The sequence below is a fragment of the Ambystoma mexicanum genome, chromosome 6q (assembly GCF_040938575.1).
Source record: "Ambystoma mexicanum isolate Mex_15411 chromosome 6q, UKY_AmexF1_1, whole genome shotgun sequence".
NCBI lineage: Eukaryota > Metazoa > Chordata > Amphibia > Caudata > Ambystomatidae > Ambystoma > Ambystoma mexicanum.
Genome location: NC_090937.1, coordinates 1,153,263,920 through 1,153,284,809, shown reverse-complemented (window position 1 = coordinate 1,153,284,809; position 20,890 = coordinate 1,153,263,920).

The following is a 20,890-nucleotide window of genomic DNA, read 5'->3' as shown; positions in this document are numbered from 1 at the left end:
AAAACTTCCGACTTCTCCCCAAATGTCCAAAACAGATTGCTGGACATGCCTTTTGAAGGCGACATACTAAATCTTTGGGCCTAGCGACGCAGCTGGCCAAACCTGCCTTCAGCTTCGCCTCCAGGGGTAGGGGCTATAGACGTTATGTGCCCTATGGCAGGAAGGCGCAGCTCCTGCAAGCCAGGCAAAGTCAGAGATGCTTCTCGCATCCCAGAAGGGGCAGGGTCGCCTCTAGAGTCCAACAAGAAGCAGCAACGGCAGGGTCGCCCCCACCCTCTAAGCTACTTTGATATTGCCCTCCCATGATGCTCCGGTTGGTGGACAGTTGGCAGGACATTGGCCCCATTGCCAGGAAATACCTTCCTATGCCAGGGCCCTGCAATTGATTCAGTGGGTTTGTCTGCCTTTCCTAAAGAGGCCTCCGTACAGACCTCTGCCTCCCCCAATCCAACCAGGACAGGAGCTCCAGGAAAAACTGAGAGCCCTGTTGTCAACGGGTGCTGTGGAAGAGGTACTTCCCGATCAGGGAGGGTCGGGTTGGTAGTCCCGATACTTCCTGGTGCCCAAGAAGGGAGGGGGGTCTCCATCCCATGCTGGACCTCAGGGCCTTGAAAAAGTTCCTGAGGAAGGATAAATTCAGGATGGTGACGTAGAAAGATATTCTCCATTCTCTCGAATTCCAGGACTAGCTGACATTGGTTATGAATGCATCTTAAAAAGGCTGTGGCCGCCACCCTGTTAAACCTTGCAGTGAGCAAACTACGGTCTCTGACAGAGGCCTTGTCGCACACCAATTTGTAGGAGTTGCGGTGCGTTTGCCTTCCTCTCCTCAGTGAGTGGCAAAACTGTACTTGTCCTGACAGACCACACATTAGCCATGCATTAGCTGAATAAACAGGGCAGTGTCTGGTAGCCTCTGTGCAGAGAAGCACTGCAACAGTGGTGCTGGGCTCTGGAGACTGATGTGGATCAGACATTTGTTGGCTGACATTATGGATGTATTCCTTTCAGCTTGGGAGAAGGCCCTGGAACCTCTCAACTATCCCACCTCCTCCATTATGTATGTACTCCTTTCTTCGGCCCGGGCAAGCCTACAAATTGCCACTGTGAAGGAGTACCTGGCTGCCATCTCGGTCTTTAAAAGGACCTCTGAGAAAGGCTCTTTCTTCCCAATCCTTACTGCTGTGCGAGTCTTGTGCAGCCTGTTTCCCTCGCGCCAGTGTTTTTGTTCCTGTGTGGGACTTGAATTTAGTGTTGTCTTTCCTCGTAAAATCCCCATTTAGGTATGTCTCTCCTCCTCCACATTTACATACTGCTTAAGGAGTCTATCATGGATGAGTTATTTGGAAGGAATCTATTAGAAGAATGTTATACTTACCTCTTGGTGATGTTTGTTGGTTTTTTTATTTGTAGCACGCACCAGACCCAAGGGTATCAGGGCACGAAGACAAAGAAACTTTCAGTTTACATAGTTACAAAGTGCGATACAAAGTACAGGGTATCTTAGAGGGTTACACAGATGCAAACAAGATATAGTGTAGGTTACAGTTCAGAGGTAGCGCAAGTATGTGGGACAGAATGTAAATTTACCATAACAAGTTAGTGAAAATACAGCCAGTGGAGTAGTTATATCTATAAACAGAGCAATAAGCTAGGCGGTCTCGATGAGGTAGGCAGTGCGAAGGATTGACGGGTCATGCTGGGGCTTAAGATCATTTTCTTTAAACCAGTTGATGAGACTTAGTCTGAAATATGGGTAAGTTTAGTCTGCCCTTTGGATGGGTGGGAAGGAATTCTAAAGTTGGGCAGCTTTGACAGGGAAGCTGTTGCCGCTGATTGTCATCAATTGAAGGAAGGGACTGTCCGGCAATTCGTGTAGGCCGCTCTGGTAGGTCTGAGCGTAGGTCTTCTATTGAACCTCTGTCAAGTAACGAGGTGCTGCATTATTAAGGCATTTGAATGTAAGTGAAGCAGCTTTTAGTCTAATTTTGTCAATAGTGGAGAGCCAGTTAGATTGTCTTCTTGCTACTGAGGTGTGTTCTCTTTTGGTCATTCCTAGCGCTGCTCTCAGTGCGTTGTTTTGAAGTATTAGAATTTTCCTAGTGATGTGTTCATTGGATGGCAGGTAAAGCGCATTACAGTAGTCCAATTTGGACAACACAAGTGCTCTTGCCAATGTAGTGCAGCTACTTGTTGAGAGGAAAGGTTTAGCCGATCTCATCAACTTACATGTGTAGGCAGTGGATGATGCCATTGCGTTCACTTGTGTTGCCAAAGTAAGGCTGGAGTCGAGGTAAAAACCTACAGTTTTTACTTCCTTAGCTACCTTAATTGTGTTGCCATCTATATCGAAAGATGAGTAATTATGGCTGAGTTTGTTAATGTTAGATGTGGTCCCCAGAATGATGAGTTCCATTATGTCATCATTCAGGCATAGACCATGGAGTGCCATGCATGCCTGTATGATGAGGTATATTCTATTCACCAAGGCCAAATCCTGATTGCAATCCCCTGAAAGTGGGATGAGAATCTGGGTGTCATCTGCATAGTTAGTGTAGGTGACACCTAGACAGTCCATGGTAGGGGAGACGCATGACCCCTGGGGAACACTGCAAGTGATAGGAATGGGATCTGCAGCTGCTGAGGTGGAGAAGACCCTCATGGTTCTCTCACTTAAGAAGGATTGGATCCAGGATATAGCTTGTTGCGAGAAATGTGCTGCTGACTCTAAGTGGTTACAGCGTACCTTATGGTCCACCAAGTCGAACGTTGCTGAGAAATCCAGAAGAAGTAATAGGGCAGATTTTCCTTGGTCTCTCAGCTTGTCAGCCTGGGCCTTAAGGTCAATGAGTACTGTTTCAGTACTGTGCTCTGGTCAGAAACCTGATTGCCGGGTGCCAAGAAGTTGGTTCTTCTCCAAGAATTTCTGAATCTGTAGGTAAACCACCCGGTCTAGTATCTTTAGGAGGAATGGCACTGTAGTGATTGGCCTATAGTTCGTGGGTATAGAAGGTCAAGCGTTTGTTTCTTAAGGAGAGAGAGGACCCATGATTCCTTAAGGTTGCTCGGAATGGTGCCTGAAATGAATGACGCATTGATAAGCTTCGAGATGAAAGGTGATAGGTCCCTTGCAGCGTCTTTTATAATTTGGGCAGGACAATTAGCTCCTCGACAGTTTGATGGTTTAAGCGAAAGTATTATTTTTTCAACCTCCAGTATAGAGACTTAAGCGAAGTTGAATCACTCTTCTGGTTTAGGTGGAGTATGTGGTTTGCCGATTTGTGGGGTTGAGGTCGGTATGTTTAATCTTTTGTTATCGATTTTGACTTGGAGAGTGGCAATTTTGTCAGTAAGTGCCTTCTGTATGTCATCAGTTCCTTTAGTATTGCAAAAAGTTCCTTAGTGCCTGATTTAGCTTGCAATATCCTGTTATCAAAACTTTCCTTTTTGGATTGCCGTATTTGGGTTTTGTATTTCGTGGAGATGTTGATAAGGTTAGCTTTGTTTACCTCAGAAGATGTTAGCCTCCAGGTGGATTTTTCTTTCCTTATTGATATATGGTATGGAGTAAAGCAGGCATTTAGGTGTGCTCTCGGTTTACTATTCCTCATTTATAAAGGGGCAATAGTGTCAAGGGCATTTGTCATAGCTGTGTTAAATTAGTTGACAAAAGTAGATGGATCTAGTGTGTCTGGTAGAGAGTTTAAAGTTGGGAGTATCAGCTGTAAGAGTTTCAGTAGTTGTATTCTTTTTATTCCTAGTTAGCGTAGGAGGTGCTATGGGGTTGTTTTGAGTCAAGTGGATTTTAGCATCTAGAGTGAAAGCTATGAGGGAGTGGTCTGTCCATACCTGCAGACTGATAGTAGTATAACAATTATAGTCATCCACCCAGTCAAGCGTTCTGCCCTTCTCGTGGGTTGTTTGTGCCACTTTTTGGGTGAAGCTAAGCTCCGAGAGGACATTAGCTATGGATGTTGCTTGTGCATCTTTGGGATCGTTGAAGCCCAGATTCAAGTCTCCTAGTAAGAGAGCCTGTGATGAATTTTTTAGGTTATCCGAAATTGATGATCCACACATTCCTAACCGCCCTCCCAACCTGCCCCTCCTGGCGGACAGCTTGTACACATCTGTTCTGCGGCCCCCTCCACAGCTGATTGCTAAGGAAAAAGGATGGAACTGAAGTCAAGGGGTGTGACGGCTCCATATATACTGGCCGCCAAATCATCTCCAGCGTGAAAAGCTTACAGAAGCCGAGCAAAGCCGACCCATAACTTCACAGTGCCCCCTGTTGGTGAAAATTAAGGTTTTGAAGGCAGCTGGTCCCGGAGATAGAATATCATAGATGATGAATCTGTGGGAGGAGTATCCATCAGACCAGCCCTGCACCCCAACAACCTCACTATGATACCAATCCACCAAAAATGAAGGAAAGATATAGTTCCATCCATGCAGCCAGCAATGGGGTTTATAGGCCAAATCTAAACTGGTCCATTCCATCTGCACTCAACTGTGAGATTTTGAAAGGTGACAGAATAATTTGCCTTATGTCTAGCCCCTACTCCTACGTCCCGTCCCCTTTCCTCTGAACTGCATGGGATGTCCCTAGCTAGGGTAGGGAACAGAACCCTTTTCACCAGAAAAAATGTCTTTCCCTCTTTTCCACATTGACTGTAGCAGACCTACTTCACCTGTGCTGTGGTTGAGTTTTTTTTTTTCTTTTTCATCCTAATTCCACATGTTCCAATTCTTCCCCTGGGACATTTTTCCCTCTGTTTTTGTTTATTATTATTTCATTTTTCCTAGATCTTCTAAATTCATAGGAACTTCAATTCACACCGGCCTCCGTTGCCTCGTCCTTCCCCGGCGCAAGTCGGTAACCGCAGGCTTTTGTAGGTGCCCAGATCCTTTCCGACGTCAGACCCACACATGCTGTGCCTCTGCGAAGACCACAGCTGAGGCGGCTCTTCTTGGGTGACGCCCTTACTCCCCAGTCACAGAAGAATCGGCCCGCGAGGTGGAGGAAGCTGTTCTTCAGATCTCCGCCCGAACAAATCGAGGAGTATGTGCGTAGGAAAACAAAGGCCAAGTTATGTTTTCTATTCTCCAAAGGTCACTCCTTTCCCAGGAAGCAGTCAGACAGGAGGGGAAAATCAGACTCTCACCAGCCAGGTTACTGAGGCTCAACAAGCTAATGGACGAGGGATCAACGGATCCTCCTGGTTCCAGCGCTGTGGGGCCAGACGGCTCTTGTACTGGGAAATCTCCTGAGGGGCTCTGCCCTAGTACCGGGCCTATGCCTGAGGGGGCACCTACATGCAGCTCCATGTCTGAGGGCGATCAGCCTACCAGGTCCACGCATGAGGTGTAGGGGAGGTCCGATTCTACGCGCACACATCAAACAGGAAGAGGCCATAGCCAATACCACGACAGACATGCAGACCACGCATGTCGGTTCAGGATAAGATGGCTGCCCCGACTGACAAAATGGTGGCACGTGTGGATGCACGCCACTTCAGCGAACCCCAGAGGCAGGAATTCACTCCCAGGGGGAAATCGACTCCCATGATCATGCCACAGGTAGCGTGGTGCACATCATACCCAGTTCTCTCAGGGCAGTGGCACTACACCCAGGCGAGTTTATCGCAGGGTAGGCACAGCGCGGGAAGAGTGCAGCCCTACACGCTGGTCACGCCATCGGTGCCTGTGCAGAAGCACACATCTCCAGCATACAAGGAATGTGTCTTTGAGAAGTTCCTCACATTGATGAACTCACCTCAAATGGGTGGCAGCCTAAGGGGAATTATTAAAGATATGCTTCTGCCTATGCCTACGCAGCCTTTGGCTCCAGTCCAGCTGCAGCTGTCTTCACTCTTAGTCTCAGTGGCTTCACCGTCTACAGAGACACCGGCGCCCACAGCATAGCATCACAGCCCTATCCCCGCATCTCGCAGGCCCCCAGGCCACGGTTGCTAAGGCCATGCTGCCTGCAGACCCCTAAGACACCGCAGATCCGGGGCATACGGATGAAGAGGAGGATCAGGGCACCTAATCTTAATCAAGGGCCTTCCACAATAGGCTAGCGGGATTGGCGGAATGCTTGGGCATCCCTCAGAAGGAACAGCCAGAAGCGGGGATCCTAGCGGAAGTCCTAACCATCAGATCCGCCACCAGATCAGACATCCCACTCCAAAAAGACGTGGAAGCCCTGGCAAAAAAGGGCTGGTCCAAGCCCCATTCTATGCAGCCCACCAATAAATAGCTGGACGCAAAATATAGGCAGGCATAAGGGGTTGCGCTCCTTCTGTCAGTTCACCCGCAACCCCATTCATCTGGGATAGCTGGTGCTTCCATGTACGCCAAACCACAGACATCTGCATCGTCCTCATCTGCCTCTGCCTTTATTGGGCAAGGAGGAGAAGGTTCTGGAGACCTACGGGAGGAAGTTATACTCCACTTGCGGCAAGCTAACGCAGACGCTATGTTGGCTGCTGCAAATTGGAGGCTATGTAGGGAAACTGCTGATCTCCTTCCTGATCTGCCAGTACACAAGCAAACTTCCTTCAAAGCAGAATTGTCTGAAACTAGGCTAGTGGCACAGGACCTAACTGTGTCATCTGTGGCTTATATTTGCATTGCCGGCAGGGCCATTTGCGTGGCCGCAGATATGAGGCAGAAGGCCACCAGGTTTAACCCAGGTTTAACCCATATCAGAGGGAAAGAAGCAATGACGCGGTCATCCAGGTCCACAATTCTCCGGTGGGGGGCAGGCTTGGTCTTCACATTCAGTCCTGGCGGGCCTTCAAAGGTTCAAGATGGTTACGCCAGTTCTGATAGCAGAGTCCCTGTGTGGGGGAGACTGGACTTGCTCCCTGGACCTGAAGGATGCATACCTGCACATACCAATATGGCAGCCCTACTGCTCCTTCCTCTGGTTCAGAGTGATGGGCTCCCACTTCCAGTACAAGGTCCTTCCATTCGGGGTTAATACAGCCCCACTGGTTTTCACGAGATTCATGAATGCGCTGGCGGCACAGCTCAGGTCAGAGGGCCACCATGTGTACCCATACCTCGACGACTGGTTGGTCGAGCGGAATCACTCTGGGGGAGGTTCGGAAAACAGCCTCCAGACTAATGGATATTCTTTACGAACTAGAGTTCTCCATCAACCACAGAAAGTCTCAGCTACAGCCTACCCAAGGCTTGGTCTTCCTGGGCCTAAGGTGGGGTACCATGGGGCTGAGGATCTTCCACCCACCATGGAAAAGGTGGCAGCTCTAAAGGTGGCTATTGGGAATTTTCTCAGCAGGTTGAAAACTTCAACCTGGTGGTACCAGTTGGGGATTTTGGTGGCATGCCTCCTGGCCGTTCCGCATACAAGGCTCAAAATGAGGAGGCTGCAGTTAGACCTCTCAGCCTCATGGAACCAGGAAATGGGTTCTCCAGCAGCATCAGTCCCAGCAGAATTCCACCAGGATTTGGTTTGGTGGAGACAAGACATCCATTTTATGGCAGGCAGACCGTTCAAACAGCCCCTGCCGGCTTATACCATTATGACAGACTCCTCCCTGGACGGGTGGGAAGTCGCGCTGTGATACCACCGTGTACATGGCCTGTGGACAGAGTTGGACCAGAAGAGTCACATCAACTTGCCCGAACTGGCGGCCATACGGCTGTCTCTCAGGGCCTTCCTACCAGTGATCAAGAACAGCCCAGTCTGTATTCAGATGGACAGCTCCACTTGCATGTACTACCTAAACAAACAAGTGGGCCCTGATCGCCTCCTCTGTGCAGGCTCATCTTCAAGTTATGGGAATGTGCTATAACCCACAACATGTGGCTTCTTGCACTCCAACTTCTGGGGATGTCCAACCTAGAGTCGGACATACTCAGCAGATTGGGTGTCGACAACTATGAGTGGCAGTTGAACGAGCAGGTCCTGCAGGAGATCTTCAGCAAGTGGGGCCAGCCCCAGATGGACCTTAATTGCCACAGAGCAGAACCGGTGATGCCAACAGTTTGCCACATGGCTGGGACAGGGCAGAGGCTCGCTGGAGGTTGCCTTGCAACTTCAATAGGACAGGATATGGGCTTACGCATTCCCTCCGACCCCACTGTTCCACAAGGTCAACTGCAAAATCAGAGAAGCTTGTCAATTACGGCTAATTCTGATAGCGCCGCATTGGTCGGACAGACTGTGGTTTTCAGACCTCTTAAGGCTCCCGGAACAGGCCCCGCTGCCTCTTCCAGTGGGGGATCCTCCCCTCTCCCAGCAGGGAGGGGCAGTGGTGAACCGCTCCCCAGAGAAATTAGACCTAGCAGCCTGGTTCCTGAGCACATAACCCTGCAGCACCTTCCCCTGTCTCAGGATAACGTGAAGATAATTCAGAAGGCAAGAAGCGACTCCACCAGGAACCAATACAGGAGCAAATGTACCAGGTTTTTCTTCTTGGACAAGGAAAGAGGTGTAGACCCATTGATGTGCACACTGGATCAGGGGCTGTCGTTCTCGGCAGGGGTTCAGGTCTATAGGCTATAGGTGCTTACAGAAATTCACACAATGGCTCATTCTGCACTTCCAACTCTGTGGTCAAGAGGCATCTGACAGGGCTGACAAGGTTTTACCCCGCCCCCTTTCCAACATCCACACCTGGTCTGGGACCTCAGCGTGTTTCTGGACGCCATGGCGTATAAACCATTTGAGCCAATGGTGTCTGTCGACATCAGACTGGTCACAATCAAGACAGCGCTACTGGTGGGCCTTACTTTGACCCGCAGGATGATCGAGATTCATGGCCTCGGAACGCTATACCATGTTCCATCGTGGCATGGTGGTGCTCCGCACCCACCCTTCCTTTCTTCCGAAGGTGGTGTCTTTGTTTCATCTCAACGAGGAAATGGGCTTTTCGACTTTCTTTCTGAACCCAAAGGATGAGGCAGAAAAGGTATTATACTGTCTTCATGTCGGGAGAGCCCTGAAGTTCTACCTGGACAGGACAAAAGGCTTCTGCAAGTCAGATGCTTTATTCATCACCTTCGGTGGGTCAAAGCCAGGTTGTCGGGCATCAAAGGCCTCGATAGCTATGTGAATGGTCACGGCCATGCAGGAGGCCTACAAGGGACAGCTTATGGAGGTGCCAGCAAATCTTCACACTCATGCGGTTGGGCCAAGCCAACAGCTATAGTCTTCCAGAAGCATGTGCCATGGCAAACAATCAGCAGGGCGGCCACCTGGGCTACCTCCTCAGCATTCTGCAAGCATTATTGTCTAGATGGCAGTGCACAATCAGAGGCGGCCTTTGGGCAAGCGGTCCTGGGGAACCTGTTCTCTTAAGGTCTTCAATGTCTCACCTCCCTGGGGCTTCAATCAGTGGAATGGAGGAAAGGGGATGGGACGTATGAGTAATTATAAGTTCTCCAGCATGAGGTGTGGCATGGATTCACATGTACATGAATATTCCCGATCCTCAGGCTGGGAATCTTCGGTAAAAGAAAAAACTGTTTTACTTACACTTGAAAATGTATTTCTCCTCTAAACCAATCACTGTCCTCTGAGTCATACTGCTCCCCTCCAATGACAGTCCTCTCCCTATGCTCCACCCCTGTTGGCCATGTTCAGATTTTTACTGCACGTTTCAGTGTTGGGAGTCCTCAAGTTGCACTTCGAGCTCTTTTTGCACAATTTCGAATGTTTCCATTAAAAAAGTTGAAAATATTTCACTCATTTTTGCTTATCATTTTTGACCAAAGGACAGCTACCGACAGCAGGGATCCTCTTCAAACTCTGTGGGAAGTGTGCACTACGGAACGTATTTCTAAAGGATTGACATCACAAATGCTTGTATTGCCTGCATTTGGACCACAATGAGGAGGAATTCAATGTGTGACGTGGTTTCTCAAGGAAAACCAAGAAAGATTGCTTCAGCAGGCTGGCAGTGCGGCTCCAATTGAGCAAAGCCCCTGACTCGGCCTTTTGGCAGGGTCATGCCTCAACCAGGACCGGCTGCTCTGAGGAGTGAAATCCCTCTGGGAGGAGGTAAAGATCCGAGGAGGACGCCCCACCTGCGGGGGTACCCGAGGAGACTTGGAAAGAAGGGTTTCTGTACCAGTGGCACAAGTCAAGGAGAAAGACCATCATGTCCGTTCCTTTCCTCGATAACATCTGGGAGGGAAGGACTGGCGCTAATAAAGAGCCAGAGTATGGCCCGCCAGGCATGATAGATTGTAGAAAAAGTACAGAGTACCAGATTTGGCTCCCAGGTGCTTAATATCTCAGCCCTCGCCCGACTCGGAGGTCTCAGGCCCAGCCAGGAAGTACTCTGCAAACCCATTGTGGGCAGCCATGGTACCTCCGGACCAAGAGCGGAAGAAGCTGGACGCAATGGGCAAGAGGATAATCTACACAGCAGCCTCTACCATCAAGACAGCTAACGCCCTAGCCATTTTGTCCTGATATGCCCGGGAACTATGCTACAAGCTGGGACCTATTCTAGACTTCCTGCCCAAGTAAAGAAGGTTGAGGCGCTAGAACTATTTCAAGAAGGGGAAATGGCCTCGACAGTGGCGGTGGACTTCACGGACACAGGTTTCCACCAGATGGGGTACAGAGTGTCACTGCGTCGACAAGGGTGGTTAAAGGCAGCAATCTTACGCCAGGAAGTTCAGACTGAGGTGCTGGGTATGCCGTTCAACGGTGAAGAACCTTTCGGCAAGGCCATTGACGAGTCTTTACAAACCTTAAAGACTGACACAGAGATGGCACGCTCCCTAGGAAACCTACAGCAACGCCGTCTGTCCTTTTGTTCGTCCATAGGAAAACCCAGCAGATCTTCCAAGGGTTATACTAACCCGTACCAACAGCCTTCACGCTCCTCCATGCAAGAAGTGTACAGGGATCGCTCTCAAGGCAGCAGAGGACAGAACTGGCACCGCCCACAGGGCAGAGTCTGAACCGGCCGTGGCCTAGGGGCCCTACTTATGCACCCCATTGGGGGGCCGGCTTGCAAACTTCATCAGCACGTGCAAGATGAACACCACAGACAGATGGGTGTTGGACGCTCTCGGACAGGGGCACACCTTGGAGTTCCAACGCAGGTGTATTTGTATTCCACCAGTACCATGACAAGAACAACACGGACCACAACTTCTGCAAAAGGTGCGTGCCATGTTACAGAAGGGAGCAAGAGAACCCGTCCCCCAGCATCTAAGGGGCTCCTGACTATATTCTAGATACTTTTTGGTTCAAAAGAAAGCAGGGGGTTGGAGGCCAATCCTGGATCTGCGTCATCTGAACATGTACTTAAAGTGCTAACATTTCTGGATGGTCACCTTGCAGCATGTGCTCGGCCAACTGGAGGAAGGGGATTTTCTGACATTGTTGGATCTGGAGGACGCCTACTTCATATCCCCATTCACAAGAATCGCTGCAAGTTCCTACGATTCGTGGTTCAGGGTCAGAACTACCAATTCAAGGCTTTGCCCTTCGGCCTAAAATTGGCTCCAAGGGTCTTCACAAAGTGCTTGACTCCTGTGGCAGTGCATCTTCATCTGCAGGGCATCCACGTATACCCTTACCTGGACGATTGGCTTGTATGATCGTGCTCACACGCTCTGACAAGCGAACACACATTGAGGACCATATGTCTGCTGACGGAGTTGGGGTTCTCCGTAAACTACCCAAAGTCCTGCTTGACGTCATCTCGGGGCGTGCTCTTTCTAGGTGCCCAGCTCAACATGGTAGCATGTTTGGCATCTCCCTCGGAGGAGAGAGTGGTGGCCATAGAAGGCAAAGTTCAGGGCTTGTCATCGGCACAGACGGCGACAGTGTGGGCCATCAAGTTGCTGCTGGCAGGATGTCTTCCTGTATCAGCCTCATCCGCCTCTGCAGACTTCAGATGAGACCTTTCCAGGCGCCACTGGATGCCAGGTAGATGTAAGTATCTGGGATCTTTGCGGTCAAGATCCCCCTCAACAAGGAGTTCTGTCAGGCGATACAGTGGTGGGGTGTACGGCTGCATCCGTTCACTTTCTGCCTTACCAGGAGACGGTCACCATGGACGCCTCTCTAGAAGGCTGCAAAGCCCACACCGGACAGTTGAACACCAGAGGCCTCTGGCAACTGGAGGAAAAGGGCCTCCACATCAACGTCCTGGAACTTCGGGCTGTATTCTGGGCCCTCAAGTCTTTTCTGCCGTTGCTGAATGGCAAGGTGGTGAGGATCTTCACAGACCACACCACCACCATGTTCTACATCCGGAAGCAAGGAGGGGACCCGCTCATCGCACTCTCCAAGGAGGCCCAGGATTTGTGCAGCTGGGCCATTTTTCAGGACATGTTCCTCGTCCCTTTTCACCTGTCTGGCATCAAGAACACCATCATGTACTCGCCCAGCAGGGAGCTCCGTTCTTACCACGAATGGGAGCTTCACCAAGAGCAGGTGGGCCTTATGTTCGGCAAATGGGGCCAACTCCAGTTCGATCTCTTTGCGACGGCGGCGAACGCCAAGTGCCAGATGTTCACCAGCAGCTTCCCTCAGGGGAGCATGGGGGACGCGTTCTCATTGCTGTGGGAGGGACGGTTCCTGTACGCCCTTCCCCCCCCCTTTTTCCACTCCTGCAAAGTGTGATCAACACACTGAGTACCACTGCACAATACTATTCATCGCCCCAGCTTTGCCGGGACAGATCTGGTACCCGGACCTGCTGCGTCTGTCAGTGGCCCCATCCATCAGGCTACCACTGCTCTTGGACCTTCTCACCAGATGGGGAGGGGTGATTCTGCACCGCAACCCGGAGTCGCTGAACCTGAGGGCATGGCTCCTGCCGCCCTTGAGTTTGGAGGTTAAGCTTTACCTGAGGAATGTAAGGACATCCTGACCAGAGCCTCTTCAACGTTGGAGTGCTGCAGCCATAAATGGAAGCACTTCTCTGTGTGGTGCCAGACTGAGAAGATTACCCCGCTGCATGTTGTGGCTGCCCATCTTCTACCTTACTTGCTTTCCTTGGCCAAGGTGGGATTGGCGCACGCCTCTATCAAGGTGCACCTCACTGCCATATCCCAGTACACCAGGTCTCTGGGTAGACCATCCCTTTGTTCACACAGACTCGTCAAAGAGTTCCTCAGGGGGCTCTTCAGGACATTTCCGCTGAGGAAGGATCCGGCCCTGGCTTGAGAACTCAACATAGTGCTGACTAAGCTCATGGGAGCTCCTTTTGAGCATATTCATCAAGTCCCGCTCAAGTTTCTCTTGTGGAAGACTGCTTCCCTCGTGGCCATCGCCTCGGTCTGGTGGGTGGGGAGATACAGGCCCTGTCTTGCAAGCAGCCTTACTTGTCTTTCCACGCTTCAAGGGTGGTACTGCATACACACCTTTGTGCTGAAGGTACCATCGGAATTACACCTCAACAAACCTTTGGTCTTAACGGTCTTCTTCCTGAATCCATTGTCGCCAGCGGAGAGGGACTTGCATTCGCTGGACGTTGCTTGTGCCTTGAAGTTCTACGTGGCATGTACGAAGTATTTTCATGATGCATGAGTGCATGATGAAGCCGGAGAGCCACCTGGAGATGGAAGCCTTTGACAAGGCCTTTCCATGATTCTTAGGTACAAAGTGGATATAGCTAACTTGTCTGTCCATGGAGAGGGTGGAGTCCAGGAAGACGCCTAGAGTTTTTACTGCGGTTGAAGCAGGGATGATGGCACTTTCAATTTGGAAGTTGCAGTATTTTGTGTCTAGTTTTTTTAAAGTCTCTTCGCCACGCCCCCACACACACAACACAATTTAGGGGAATAGACATTTTTTATGGTGAAAAGGGTTCCGTTCCCGTCCCTGGCGTGGGACGCCCCATACAATATGGAGGAAAGGAGACTATGTAATAGGAGTACGTTAGCCACTACAGTGAATAATGTATAATTTCCCCCTGCGTTCCAAACCTCATGTGAGCACTGGGGCCTTGACCAGGGAACACTTTACATCATGTTTTGGTTATGTTTGGATGCCTCGGCACAGCCAGCTCATTTGTGGGTATCATGGGGGACCCCCTTTGGATATGCAATCCATATCCGAAAAAAGGTTACAGCCACCTGGATGTTCACTCACTTGTTTCGCTGGACTCATGTGTGGTGTGCATAGGATGATCTTATCCGTCCAAGGAATGACACTGCCTGTGCAGTCCTTGGTGTTCCACCATGTCATTTGCTGGATGAACTCTGGCGAGTCCTACTACATTTTCCTGCCCCAGTGCTCTGGTGCACAAAGCTAATAAATGCTGCCATGCACTCACCTGAGCTATCCAGACACTGCAGCCGCTAGGAACTCCACAGAAGAACGCAAGGCTACAATACATATGTAGGTTGCGCTGTATTGTTTTGCACAATCCTGTAGAGGAGCAGCTGAATGCCTCTACAGGAAGTCCCGCCCCTATTCAGCCTATATGTTGGAAACCAGAAATTGAGACGTGTGTAGTGAAGCAACTCCCAGCCGTCTTAGGTTGACTTGCTAGGTGTATTACCAGCTTCATTGGGATCTTTACATTGCAGTCAATCAGGTTACATATAAGTTACAAGTAGGACATATAACACTGGCAGCCCATCACCCAGGCCTCTGGCTCCAACTGACCAGGTTAGAACATTCACCCATGCATTCCATCACTCAGGCATAAACACTCCACATGACATCACAACATTCCTTCTACAAAGCCAAGCCATACACAACACATCTCCTCCCTTTACATTACACATCACACACAGCAAAGCATTACACAACACATCTGCCCTCTTCCGACAAGAGCGCAATACATTACACAACACACCTCCACACACACACCCACCAACATAAGCCATTCACACTGACTCGCATCATCAGGACTAGCACACAACACATGCTCTGACACTCTACCACTCACCTCATACCCGATGCACTGGCCACACCAGGACCAACAACCAATATCCCTGTCACACTCTGGACCCTGATGAGGGTGAAAAGAGTCATAAAAGCGCACACAGTACATCTAAACACAGCCGCACCGCGTGTGCACAGAAAAAGAAAACTAAAGATTTGTGGTAAATAAACTACAAAATCAGGGTAATGTGTGACTATGCAATGCCTAATACCACAGACACGCCCATACCAAAACCGGGGGCGTACCAAAACCCATACACACATACCCCTAAAAATGCGTGACTTATGCTGCAGTCACACCCCTACACCTACAGGGTGCGCTACCACCCAAATACCAAACCATTCACCACGCATAACTAAACTCAGTCACGCCCCCACAATTGGTGGCGCTACCACCTCACACAGCCGTACGAGAGATAACCATGCATAACCTCATTAAAGTCACGCCCGACATAACTGGTGGCGCTACCAACAGAAACACATGTACACTGTTTAACCATGCGTGACTCATCACAATCACGCCAATACCAAACTGGAGGCGCTACCCCCAGATACCATAGCATGTGGCACTACCTCCCAAATTCCTTATGGCATACCGACCCACATCCATACTGAATATTAGGCTGAAGGTGCTACCCCCAGCAACCACATTGAGAGGACATGCTGAACTGGCACTCATACCATCAGCAACCATACTTAAACATTTCATATAAACTTCACCCAAAACCAAAAACATGGGAGGCGCTACCGCCTCAATCACCAGACAATCATATTGACACCCATACAAGGGATAATTGAAGGCGCTACCCCCAAAATGACTAAACTGCCCAGATCAATACAGATGTTCCATACTGTAAACCATACATCACATAACACAATATGCAGTTCACGTTGCATTGTTCTATACATTTGAATTGATGCATTTCTTAAGACACTATATATATATCATGAAGCCCAAACCAAATCCACTCCTGAAAGTCCACATCGCAATTTAGCGACCTAAATGCTGAAAATCCTCAAAAAGTTACATCTACTCTCTAAAACATTAGATGCCATGAACCGACCCAAATCCAATCCTAAAAATCCATGTTGTGGACTAAAAGTCCATGTTGTCATGGGACAACGTAAATGCTGAAAATCCTCAAAGAAGTCAAAACTAAACATTCGGGAAACCCCGACTTCCATGCTCATTTTGGACCATACCATACACTTTACTCCATACTAAAAGTCCATGTCGCTTACTGCGACCCTAAACTGCGAATCCTCAAGAGTGTTAAATCTAAAACACACTCATCACATCCAAACCATACCCATCCATAGTTAAAAACAAAACACCAGATACCAGCCTGCAATCCATGTATGTGCATCCAAGTAAATTACTTTTAGGGAGGTAACCATACCTGAGAAACTTCTAATCATGAAACGCATAAAACCATCACTGTGCAAGGGTGACATCTGCCCAGCAAGTGTAATCAAAGACTGTGCAGCAACATTAGCCCCGTTCATCACAGCCTTCATTAACGCCTCCTTCACCTCTGGCATTGTACCCGTCTCCCTTAAGGAAGCCTGGGACCGGCCTCTCCTGAAAAAACCGACACTAGACCCAGACTCCCCAAACAACTACAGGCCAATCACCACGGTGCCTTTCTTGTTGAAGATCTTGGACAAGGCGGCATACCTACAAATTCAGTCCTACCTTGAATTGCAATCTGGCTTTCGCTCACGGCACGGCATGGCACAGAGTCAGCTCTGCTAGACCTACAAAATCAACTTTTAGAAAACCTGGACAAAGGCAAGGCTGCACTCCTCCTGCTCCTCGGCCTCTCTGCAGCATTTGACCTGGTCGACCACGAGATCATAGCTAGACACCTCAGACACTCTGCCCACTTCTCCCAAGAAGCCACCATCTGGAATACATACTTTCTGGAAGGCTGGGCCATGAGGGTTTTCTCGGACCAGGCCCAGCCAACCCATCCCCTATTGGGTGTGGAGTGCCACAAGGCTTGTGCACCTCTCCCACACTCTACAACCTCTTCACTCTACCACTATTCAAGGACTTAGAAGACTTCGACATAACTTTCACCAATTATGCCGACGATACACAAATTCTTCTCCCTCTAACCGGTGACTATGAGCAAGAGTTGAAAACCCTACAGCATATCTACGCTATCATCCAGGCTTGGATGGCAGCTAACGCCCTCCGTCTCAATGGGGACAAAACTGAAATCTTACTAGTTGGCCCCAAAGAGACTTTAAAAAAACTAGACACCAAATACTGCAACTTCCAAATTGAAAGTGCTATCATCCTTGCTTCAACCGCAGTAAAAACTCTAGGCGTCTTCCTGGACGCCACCCTCTCCATGGACAGACAAGTTAGCTACATCGCGTCTTCAGCAGCATTCACAACTAAAATCATTAATGCCATCAAACCTCACCTCTCATCCAAAAACCGCCTCAATATTGCAAGAGCCACCATAGGGGCAAAATTGGACTACTGTAATGTCCTCTTCCTAGGTACTTCCTCCAAAAACATTAATAAACTACAAATATCCCAAAACAATGCCCTCAGAGCTGCGCTCAGCATCCCTAAGAGAGAACATATCTCTCAGGCTAGACAAGACGCCCACTGGCTCCCTATCAAAGAGTGCATTCTTTTCAAGGCTCTCACAATCACCCACAAATGCCTATCATAAGCTGCACCCCCTTATCTAACCGAACGAATACACCAAGCACCTTCCACCAGACCCAAACGTGACCTATACTCACACCAACTCATAATCCCCGACTTTAACAGAGCCAAAGCAGGAGGCTCTAGTTTTGAAGTGCTCGCACCAAAATCATGGAAGGCACTCCCGCTCAGACTTAGGAAAGAATCTTCTCTCATGGCCTTCAGAAAGGCCTTGAAGACCATTATTTTTAAGTAGACCATACTCTCTCTGCTGCTATGCCTTATAAGCTTACCTTACTGTATATTTACTGACCTTACAACTACCACCTTACTGTATAACATGTATGCCAACCAACAATGTACCCAACACGTAAACTGCATGTATGTAACAACTACACTGTAACCTAACACCAAGACTTTCTCCAGCACCTAAGCAAATATTCTTGTAACAGCGCCACGTTGCCTGAGGGCCGTTGTGCGCTTTATAAATGGAAATAAATAAGATAAATAAATGAAACACAGATAAGCACATAAGCAAAATACACACTAGGATGCTCCACATAGTTAATTTTCCTTCAATCCATAGAGCGAGCAACTCCAACCATTTTACCCAAATCCATAGCTCCATAGCTTAAAGCATACATAGTTTTACCCAAATCCAGGCTCCATGGATCTGTCCCACGCCGTACCATGTCCAAACACCTCCATCGTGCAGATGTGTCCACAATGTTACCAAACTGCGCAGCTTTTACCAACCTCCATTACATATTCCGATCCCCTTTCCTCAGACAGGGTAAAATAGCCCCGTATTGGCTGCCGCGTAGAACCAACGCAGTCCGAAATTCACTGCCGAGAACTTCCTAATCACGTTGTGGACGTCATAGGGTCCTTTATTCTAGGAGCGAAGCCGCTGCTTCCATTAATGGAAATGCAAATCCCTTTTTGTATTCGGAATTAAGAGAAAAGCCGTCAATTACTTTTGAAGCACTGAGCGTTCCACCGCAACGCCATCTCCCCGCACTCCTATAGTGACATCATCACTTCACACGGAGCACAGCATGGGTCAGAGCTCCAACTACAATGATCATTTCAGGTACATCTACACGCCTCGCAGTTGTAAGTGCAGTAATGACAATGCACATAAACTCAGCTATGATGTTAGGCTTCAGTGCACATAGCCGCAGAAGCAGTTTTTAGTGCACATAACCAAAGCAGTTATTCTCTAGACCATCAGACTCATCTCTCCTGAACATGAGACTCGCTTCACCTGCCATGCAATTCATGACCAGCATCCACGCGCTATGCATCTTCCATTAATTGGCACTACCCCAGAACTGGGAATATGACTCCATAAAGATGTCCCTGGATCATAATCCAGCTAATAACCAATCCGTTGTTCCCTCTCCTGCTTATGGGTCCTAGCTACGCCTCTCTCTCCTGCTGATGGAAACAACTTCCCTTTCTTCAACATAAGGGTTAGCGTCCCTTTTTTACCCCTGCAGTACCCTGCCACTCTGGGTGATGGGCCTTACTTCATTTGGGGGCAGTGTTGTCCTCTTCTTCCTTCCTGCACCCCCCCCCCCCCCCGCAGCAGGGCGGCAGCTTTACATCTGTTTCACATGTAGATTCTTCTTTTAAAAGACCAACTCGTCGCCATTGTAGTGAAGCAACTCCCAACCTTCTTAGGTTGACTTGCTAGGTTTATTACCAGCTTCATTGGTATCTTTACATTGCAGTCAATCAGGTTACATATAAGTTACAAGTAGAACATATAACACTGGCAGCCCATCACTCAGGCCTCTGGCTCCAACTGACCAAGTTAGAACATTCACCCATGCATTCCATCACTCGGGCATAAACACTCCACATGACATCACAACATTCCTTCTACAAAGCCATACACAACACATCTCCTCCCTTTACATTACACATAGCAAAGCATTACACAACAATGTGCAATGCCAGTAATGATACCTATACTGTGTAGAGTCTTTGAGATGAGCAATCCACTAAGAAAGCCATATGTGAAGTATCCCCGAAAGGCTGATCTCCTGAGAAAAGCGCCTGAAGTATGAAGATGTGAAAAGGAGAAGCTAGTGACGTCATGAAGAATGAGAACGATGACCAGAGAAGAGAATGCATAGGTGATATAGAATCTGATGGCAAAGTAAAGAATTGAGAAGACTTTCATGTGTGGAACAAAGATTGCACGAGTGTGCAGAATACTGAAGAAAATGCAAGCCGTTAAATAACTGTACAGATGCTGTAATGCAAGTAGGCTAAGTATTCATAAGGCTGGCTATATGTAGCATGTAGACTGCAGGCGGTGCCTCCAATATATGTGTATATATAAATAAGTTCTGGACAGTCGATGACATATTTTAGTAAGCGTATCTCCATGAAGGAAGATGGATTTGAAGCTACGTGTGTCGCAGCAAAGAATAGGCGTCAATTCGAAGCCAGATCAGAGAGGCTGTCTGGCTTGATGTCAAAGACTGGAAGCAACCAAGAATTGGTTATCAGCGTGCGAAGAACAGTACACGCAAGAAGCCACGGCATCCCTTGTTAAAGTTGCAAAGAAGGAACACCATGGGTACCAGGTTTCTTCACGAAAAACAAATACATGCTATAATACAAGCAAATTCACGGTCTCTGATCACGTGTCATGAGGGTGAAAATAGATGAAGAGCATGGTGCACCGGACTGAAGATAGCAAGGGCTCATACTCCCATATATTCCCAGAGACGAGAAGCTACTGCAAGGCCAAGTTCAAAGGCAATGTGAATGGCAGACTGCATGAATGAAGAGAGATGGCAGGCTAATTGGGTGGGAAGATAAGGTCAAGTCCACCCACCAGCTGCTGGGGTACCAGCTTACGTGCTGTTAGTGAGTCGAATGTTCCAGAAGGGTACAAGCGTGCCAACCAATTATAGAGGGCCATATAACAAAGAGCCTTATAGTTTAAGAGACAATGAGGTGTTATGTTTCTAATTATTGTTGAAGATGACGTGCACAAAGAGAGGGCATGAGTGGCCCACCTGACTATAGAGATCCAATCACAGTCTCAGCCCATATAGAAGTATACTCAGACATTCCCCTTGAGCCAACCACGATCCCATGAAAGTTTTCTTAATTTGCCACGTAGTATGACGTCAGGAGAGGTTTTGCTATAAAGGTGTGATTTTTGTTTTTGTTTCTAAGAATCGCTGAGTTCATGCTTTGCGATGTCTGTTGATGTCTGTTGTACTCCCTGTTTTAGATGATGGTTAATAAAACAATGTTGTTTGCCAACTTCCTGAGTCAGTCTTTTTGTCTAGTTTGAAAAG